Consider the following 9,634-nt stretch of genomic DNA (forward strand, 5'->3'; position numbering starts at 1 on the left):
CTTGTCAGCCCGGACTCCTTGTCATATGGATTCTAGCGATCACTATCATATACGTGTGCTAAAAGGCACAAACGGTCCCGGGCAAGGTAAGGCGACACCCATGGGAGTACCGTGCGTGAGGCCACAAAGTGATATGAGATGTTACATGCTAGATCGGTGTGGCATTGAGTCGGGGTCCTGACAGAGGCCCGCGTAATTGTTGGGCCCGACCACGTCCCCATTGCAAACCATTTCATTGCAGTGGTCGACATTGTCGCTGCCCCGAAGCCGCCATGGCATAATCAATCGAAGCAGTGAACGTGGCAGTTGACCGCATGGATGTCGCCCGCGCGTTCTTAGCTAGCGTCGAAGCGGAAGATGATGCCTAGCACTGTGTACTTCTATCACATTTTACCTATGTAAATATGTTTTATTATTTCGTTAATTAAGAACATATGAACATATGTTTCTTTATTATTTACTGTCTTTATGTATGTTTTAAATATTTCATATGATGGGTGGAGGTCAACGTGCAACCTGAAAAACTTTCTACTATTGAAATCGTGCGAACATCATCACACACGACTTCTTAGATGTAACTTTTTGTGATGATAAATATATCTCACACGGTCTGTTGTAAATTGCACATGATACATTCAAAAGTTTTGTGTGATATGGTTCAAGTCATCACATACAATTGTTTCAATACAACCGTGTGTTGTGTAGCACACACGGTTCATTTAGCCAAAATGTATGTGATTGTTTAGTTCGTCGCACACGCGTCCTTCTATGAAGTTGTATACATTTTTCTTCCCCAATCACGCGAGATGTGCTGGCGATTGCACACGTTTTATTTCCAAGGACTCATAATCACACACAATTTATCGTTTTCGTGTGCGATAAAGGAGCCTTAACAGAACCGCTCTGCACTAGTGCAGTGCATTCCATGATGCCGCGATAGTAGGCCTTTATGTTTTGGGGTTGTAACACTTTAGGGGTTGCTACACAAACCTTAAACTCTTTTCCCATCTTATAATCCATGAATGAGGTAAAAAATTGCCTTTGTTAAAAAACAATGTATTCTTTAGAAAAAATGTATAATTTACGAACTTTTTTCAGTTACATCTACACCACCAACAACTCAATATGTGCGCGTGTATATGAGCGCTTGTGTCTGTACTGATGTTTAAAAAAAAATCTCAATATGTGCTGTCCGGACCTTGTTTGCGTTTTCTTCGTTGATGGCTCATTACAATCCCCTCAGCATGGCGTGGGCAACGAACCTATTTGCAGCCTCCGTGTAATGGATCCCATCCCACGAAACGGACATCGACGGATCGGCGCACGCTGTTGCCGCCGGAGTGCCGCAGAAGAAGGTGAAGTTGAAGTTGTACGGCCCCCCGCCGCCGCCGCAGCACGCTGCCAAGGGCATGCCGCCGAAGCCTGCCACAGATGCAGTACATGCGACGCGTGTCAAGAAAAACAATATGGCAGTTAAGAACCGAAACCGATAGCATGCGCATCAACTGGAGAGGGGAACCGCACCGTATTTTCTGGGCCAGGAGACGACTGCGGTGATGGGGCGGTACAGATCGGCGTAGTGGATGGCCGTGCCGGGGTGGTCTCGCCGGAGCTGGCAGAGCATGCGCTTCAGCGCGCGGTTGTGCAGCTGGGCGAGCTGGTTGAACCGCGTGATGCAGCTGGACGCCCGGTCGTAGTAGTCGCCCCCGCCGCCGGGTAGCAGGGCCAGCAGCTCCGGCTCGCAGCCCATCGGTATCATCCCTGCCACCACCATCGTCCGCGCTCCAACACCGATCGCGTCCTGCATCATACAACGAGACAGGTGAAATTGAAAATTAATCAGTTAGGGTGGGGTGTGGTGAGCTGAGTTGACCGGCCGGAGTACTCACGGTCAGGACCGAACAGATGGCGCCGACGATGTGCGGCACCAGACTCTGCACCAGGCCGATGGTGCCGTTGCCGAAGACGGCGACGAAAGAGTAGTCGTTGAATCCGATCTCTCCCAGGTACAAGAGGGAGCTCGCCATGATCTTGCGCTGCCCTGTAACATACAGCCCTCCCCTAATCAGAAGTTTTTAGGACTCGTTGCGGAACGCGAACTCGTCATGGACCGTATTAAAATGTGAAATGACGGATCTCATGAATCAAGAATCATGGTAGACTATAGCATGTTGGAGTATAATGTCGTTCGGCTCTTTCCCTTATATCGGTCTTTTGGTTGCATTGGCTAGAGCATGCACTTCTACATGGTATCGGAGCCAAGAGGTCTCGAGTTCAAGACCCGGCTGGCGCAATTAAATTGCAGCCCACTTTCGGTCCACGTTTAGGCCTGAGGGAGCGACACGTGAGGAGGAGTGTTGACGTATAATGTGTTGCATAGTCTCTTCCTTCAGATCGGTCTGATGGGTGAACTGGTTAGGTGCATAAACTTACAACCAAGAGGTTCAGGGTTCAAAACCCAGTAATCGCAATTAATAATTGCGGCCTGCCCCCGCTTCCGCTGCCCACGTCATATAGCTTCAAAGAAGTATAGAGGTGAGGGGGAGTGTTGGAGTATAATGTCGTCCGGCCCTCTCCCTTAGATCGGTCTTTTGGTTGCATTGGCTAGAGCATGCACTTCTACGTAGACTACGGAGTCGAGGAGCTGCAAAACACCATTGAACCAGCTCGATCCCTCTGCTCTGCAGGAAGGCCGGGTCAAGCGCCGTCGCGCCGCCCACCGCGAAGTTGGCGCCGTGCAGGAAGTCGACCGCGGTCTTGCCGGCGAGGTACGGCGTCGGTGGCGGCAACCCCAGAGACTCCGCTGCATCCCCACAACACATAATTGTTTTTTTTAGAAAAGGAGGACGACTCCCGGCCTCTGCATCTGGGCGGTGCATACGGCCATTTTATTAATTATTGACACAAGACCGTACAGAGTCATACAACAATAAGTCTAAAGCCACCAAAACAAGCAACAACTGTCGCTATCCCTATCTAGTTGATGTAGGGGCGCTGAAAGTCTGGGCCTAATACCAAACAGACCACGCAGCCAAACCTAAACATCTAAAGACTTGAGGTCCCACCCAGGACGCCTGCCCTGGTATGGGCACCCACCAGTCCGGCGTGCTTCTCAACCAAGACCCCTGCCGGGTATGAGGCCACCGCAGCCGCCTGCCACCAATCCATCTTCAGAGCTGTACTGTTGCACCGACCTTGCCAGGCCTATCTGCCATCAACGCCACCATGACGCCAGACAGCTTCCACCTCCTGCACGAGTCCATCTCCGCGCATCAGACGCCGAGTCTCCACAGCGCCACGCCGCCGAGATCCGCCACCATCAATGTGTAAGATGAAGCACCGCTCCACCAAAGTCACCGTCCTCTAGTCCCTCGAGCCCGTGTGCACCTCCAAGAATGACGCCCCCAGGGGGGAAACGACACCAGCGAGCCGCCGTCATCCGATCTACTGATCTAGGGTTTCCCCCGGAGGTAGCAGAGAGTGGCCTTGAACTTCTCCACGATGATGCCTTCAGGAAGGGAACGACGCAGATAGCGTCGCCATCGTCGGCCTTGGCAATCGCCAATAGCAGGTTTTCACCCGGATTTGATCGAAGACCTCCATCCCTCATGCACGGGTCGCCAAACCGCCGGGCACGCACCACCGGAACCACAATCCGTCGGCCAACCCCAAAGCGTTGCCGCCGCGAGGTCAGCTTTGGCTGGGGCGCCGGCAGCCATCCCCGACCCCCGGCCCATCCCACCTCCTCCCCCCCGGATGAAGAAGAGGAGGGGAAGGCCGAGGCCGAGGCCACCACTGCTGCGCCGACCCCTCCGCCAGCCGGCCACGGCGGAGGAAGCCGCCCGCAGCCCGCCCCAACCAGATCTGGATCGAGCCGCCGCCGTCACCACACCAGCCGAGCACCACCGAGGAGCAGCCCATCACGCCACCCGCACACCCGCGCACCAACCTGCGCCGATGAGGGGCCGCGCCGCGGCGCCCCGCGAGAACGCCATGACCAGATCCAGGTCGGCCGGCCCGTGCCAGCCCTCCCGAACGAGGCGATGAAGACGCCCCGCCGCCGCCGGCGCCGGCCGGGCTTCGCCCGGGCGTGCCCTCTGGCGGCGGCGGGAGGAGGAGGAGGAGAAGAGAGGTGGAGAGGCGGCCGGCGGCTAGGGTTCCTCCCCTGCCGCCCGCGGGAGCGCCAGAGGAGGACGAGTCACATGAAAATTTTATTGAGAGACACACAAATAACACATAATTGTGAGCTTGTATCATCGGTACAGTAATGCAGGTCAACGCATGATCCGATCGGTGATTAAGTGATCTTTACCGACGAAGTCGATGAAGAGGCGGCCGTCGGAGGCCCTGCCGTTGGGCCGGCCAAAGTGGGTCTGCCCGTACGGCGGGTTGGTGAAGGGCCCCCCGGCGGTGACCGGGAGGATGGCCGAGTTGCCGGTGTCGGTGAGCGAGTCGCCGAAGCTGAAGACGCGGTCGTAGCGCGCGTGGCCGTGGCCGGTGCCGCCGGCGTACGCCTCTCCGGTGACGGCGATGAGGAGAAGGGCCACTGGAAGGAGGAGACGAGGAAGTGGCGCCATTGGGAGTTACAGGAGCCTGCGGTCTGTAATGGTGCTCCACTTCCGCGGGGCCGTGCTGCCGAACACGTCGATTTCTTGGTGTTTTGACTCTTGCGGTGGCCTGACGACGATGCTTGCAGCTTGCTTGTTGATTAGCTCGAGTATATGTTCCCCTGGTCTGGCCTGTGTTAGTTTTTATTTAATTCCTGGAGTCAACTCCAACATGATGATGATTGGATGAGCGTGGCAAGAGATGGAAAATGGAGGATTCTCGTTGGCCAAAGCGCTAACATAACATGCTCTGCCTCCAACTTCTGCAGATTTTGGAGCCGAGGGGTTCAATGAGTTAATTGCAAGGAAGTATCACATTTGGGGCACTTGTAACGGATCAGTACCACTATTCAGATTTTTTGCAAGTCAGTACCAAGATTGCGGCTAATCGTTGCAATATGTGCTAAGCGGCGTATAATGCTGTATCTGACAACCCGGCCCCACCAGTCAGTTGACAAGCCGGCGAACCGGTGCGCCGCTCGGCTGGCTAGGACCGACCCGGCTCGGTCGGACTTGGCTTGGTCGAACCGTAGCAGTTCTCTCCTCTCCCTCTCCCTCTCCTCGCGATGGCTAGTCCGGGCGGCGGCGTCGGCGGTGGCGGTGGCCGGAGCAACGGTGGCGTTCTGGGCGGGTACGGAGACCTCCCGGACTTGGGAGCGATGCGGACAGAGGAATCGAAATCAACGGTGGGGAGTCCACTTCGTCAGCTTACTACAGCAACGACGGCGAGGGCATGGAGGCGCCGCTGTCCATGAAGCAGCGGTTGCGGCTGGCTGAGATCTGGGTGGCCAATCCTACCATGAGCCATCACTGGAGCCATGGATTGGGTGGCCTGGTGTAAGTGCCCTCTCCTCTCCCTCTCTACTCTCTCCTTTGTGCCATGATTCAGGCTAGGGTTAGGTTTACTGAACTGAAAATATGCAATTTTGCTATCCATTGTAGTTTGGATGATGTTGTTTGGGATGTTAGGGTTCACTTCGATGCTCAACATAATTTGGATAGGAAGGTATGCAACTCAGATGTCACATTTTTAAATTTGTATGCACTGATGCGAACACAAGGATTTAACTTCAGTGATGAATTGTACCACATGGGGAATACATGCATAGGAGTGCAGAGAGAGCATGGCCTAGATTTGATAGACACAAACATCAAATTGCAACAAATTAAGAAGCAGAATGAGGACAGTTTAGTTCTGAACTTGTTAGTGAGGGCCACATCATTTGTCAGTACTGCACTCATGTTAGTGAGGAACAATTAGCCACAGTTTTATATCAAGAACCTGTTATGTATGATCTGAGAGATCCTTCTATGCTTGTTGTTAATGATCATGGTGTTGTTTTTTAAGTCAAAGCAGCAAAAGTAGTGCACTAGTACAACCTATTGGTATGTGCACACAAGAGAGCAGAAATGTCAGCAAGAGGAAGCTCAAATCTGTGATGGAAGAAGAGGAAGAGGAGGGATATAAGAGTAATGATGACTCTCGGGGGGCATGTGACAGTGACAACAACCCTTTCTGCATGAAGAAGTACAGGATTGCTGAAGACACAGAGATAATAGAGGGAAAGAGGCTAGCAGAGGAAGAACTAGAAGAGGATGAAGATTCACATGAAGATTCAAATAAGGAACAACTACACTATGAGGGTGACACTGAGGTTGAGGAGTTGTTTGAGATTGAGGAGGATGAGGAGGAAGATTCTGACAAGGAGAAGGAACCACCCATGAAAGCAGCTGGTAAAAAGAGGCAAAAGCCGCCAGTTAGGAGAGGGCCCACCACTAGGACACATTCGAATGTGTTAGAGGACTTGAAACCAGATTTCTGACCATCATCAGATGAAGAAGATACTGGGTTGCTATTGGATAGTGAAGATGATGGGTAGGAACCACTAGCATTTGTCCTACCAAAAGGAAGGAAGAGTAGGGCCATGAAAAGGCCAGCAAGGATATGGTATAATGACAAACTAGAGCAACCACATCAACAGTTATGTATGCACATGTGTTTCAAAAACTAGCAGCAATTCAGAGATGCTCTGTTGAACTTGCACATTACACAGGCCAGAAATTTCAGGTATCATAGAAACTCATACAAAAGGATCATTGTTTGCTGCAAACAAGAGCATTGTCAGTTCTTCATAGTTGCATCAGTTATCAAAGGGGAGAAGACATTTGTAATAATAAAATGAGGCTGCAGCACACTTGCCCTAGCACTACAGAGACATCAAGGCTTAGTGCAAAGTGGCTTGCACAAACATATGAGTCACTGTTCAGGTCTGATCCAAACACAAGTATTTTGACTATGATTGACAACTGCAATGAGAAGTATGGTGTTGATGTTCCCAAGCACATGGCCTATAGGGCCAAAAACCTTGCTGTAGAGGCTGTTTTAGGAGAGCACAAGAAACAGTATCCCAGGCTGAGGGACTATGCTCAAACAATCATGGATACAAACCCTGGGAGTAGAGTTATAGTTACAACTGTAACTCCAAAACCTACTACAAGAATACCACATCTAGGACCAAGGTTTCATGCTATGTTCTTCTGCATCAATGGAGCAAGGGATGGCTTTCTCAGTGGATGCAGACCATTCATAGGTTAGTGACATGTTTTATATGCTTTATATGCTTTATTGGAGTGCTTTATTTAGTAGGTTAGTGACATGTACATCTTAAGTATGTTAGTAGTGTTATATAGTGTATAAACTTGCTCCTTGCTTTCATATGACATATATAGAATTGTGTATAAATTCTTGTAGTACGTTAGTGACATGTACAACTTAAGTATGTTTAGTAGTGTTATATAGTGAAAAAACTAGGTCCTTGCTTTCATATGACACATATAGAATTGGTTATAAATTATTGTAGATGACATATATATAGAATAGTCTGATAGTTTCATATAGTTACTGAATTCGGTCTTACAATATGCAATATAGGTGTTGATGGTTGCTTTATTAAGCTCACCACTGGAGCTCAAATACTTGCTGCCACTGGCAGATATGGCAACAACAACATTTTCCCACTGGCATTTGGTATTGTTGGACAAGAGGATACATCAAACTGGTGTTGGTTTCTTCACCAACTTAAGATATGTCTAGGAGGAGAAGGTGGACAATTTGGTCCTTATACTATCATATCTGATAGACAGAAGGTATGCATGCATTCTCTTGTTTATATTTATGCAAATTTGGTATTGTTGGACAAGTAGCTTGATATGCTATGTCAACAGGGCCTACTAAATGCAATTAATCAAGTATTTCCAAACCGCCACCAAAGATTTTGCCTTAGACACTTGTATGCAAACTTCCAAAATGCTGGGTTTAGGGGAGAAGATCTTAAGAAATGCATGGATAATGCTAGTTATGCATATAACCAACACAAGTTTGACATTGCAATGAATGATCTAAAAATGAGAGTGAGGAAGCTTGGAAGTGGCTGACTGGAATACATGCAAGATTTTGGGATAGGCATGCTTTTGACACAAATTGTAAGACAGACTTGGTTGTTAACAACGTATCTGAGGTGCTCAACAAGTACATCCTTGATTTTAGGAAAAAACCTATTAGGACTATGATTGATGGTATTAAGAATAAGCATATGGTGAGGTGGCATAGGAATAGAGAGATTGGAAAGGCAGCTCTATGGGAGATCACACCCCATTATGCTGAGAAGTTAGATGTGGAAAAGGAAAGGGCCAGATCATGTAAACCCTTTCAAGCTGGTGTTAATCTATGGCAAGTAACCAGTGGGCAGCAAACACATGCTGTCAACTTGAAACTTCATACATGTGGTTGGAGATAGTGGGACCTAAGTGGCACACCATGCAACCATGCAATATCAGCAATTAACAAGGAAAAAAGGTTTCTAGAGGACTATGTGTGCAAATTCTTCAAAAAACCTTTTTACCTAGCAACATATGAACCAATGATATATCCTATTCCTGGTGAACATGATTGGACAAAGACAACATGACCAGACATAGAGCCACCTAAATTTCATGTGAAGAAGGGAAGAAAGAAAGAGAAGAGGATAAAGGGCAGATTTGAGGTTCCAAAGCCAAAGGAGAGTTCAAGAATGGCCGCTATAACATGTAGCAACTGTGGCTCCAAGGCCATAGGTACACCAACTGCAGCAAACAATTGAAACCAGAGGTGGCTTTGAGAAAAAATAAGCATGTGGTAAGCACCTTGTTAACTAGTACTACGTTTCATTCTCTTCATGTATTTATTGTATGTTTCATTCTCTTCATGTTTCCTTCATTTTTGCAAGGCATCTAGAAGATCAAGGAATGTTGATGAAGCACAGGTTGCACCTCCAAGAGCACAGGCTGCACCTGCTAGATCATCCAGGCTGCTCCTGCTAGATCACAGGCTGCTCCTGCTAGATCACAACATCCTTATGCAAGGCATGCTGCTGCAAGGCATTCAAGGCCTTTCTCTGCACCAAGAGCTGCTGCTGGGGCTTCCACTCCTGGTGCTTCCACTTCTGCTGGCCCTACACACTACAAAAAAAAGACACATCCGTGACATTTTGGGCCGAACGAAATTTTTTCCTGTCATACTTATGACACTTCTATGACAATAATTGTGACAAAACATGGTACCATCATAGATGTGGTGGGGTCCTACTTCTATGACAAAAAATCATGACATAAAATGGGATTTTCGTTCTGGGCGGGCCGGAGACGCAGCTGCATGACATTCTTTGGGCCGTCCATGACGGAAAAAAACCATGGTAGAAGCGACGGCAAGGAAAATATCGGCGTGTTCCCGATTACGGTGGGTGGTCGGGGCCGAGCGATGCGCGTTTCTCTCATACACGCACGCGTGTGGGTGCGAGGCGTTGGGCTCTAACTGAACCCGAGCGAGGCGTTGGGCTCTAACTGAACCCGAGCGATTGCACTTCAGGCTACGCGTTACTGAACCTGAGCAATCGATCGATGACTGTTAACTGAACCCGATCGAGCGATTCCTTTGCTACTGCTGCTAACTGAAGCCGATCGATGCTGCCTCTGGATGAATAGTGAGTGTT

General features: G+C 49.4%; 1 pseudogene; it reads right to left on the minus strand.

The window, feature by feature from the left end:
* Positions 1–1,150: 1,150 nt before the first annotated feature.
* LOC119326695 lies at positions 1,151–4,577 on the minus strand (annotated as a pseudogene).
* Positions 4,578–9,634: the final 5,057 nt, after the last annotated feature.

Source organism: Triticum dicoccoides, chromosome 6B (assembly GCF_002162155.2).
Source record: "Triticum dicoccoides isolate Atlit2015 ecotype Zavitan chromosome 6B, WEW_v2.0, whole genome shotgun sequence".
NCBI lineage: Eukaryota > Viridiplantae > Streptophyta > Magnoliopsida > Poales > Poaceae > Triticum > Triticum dicoccoides.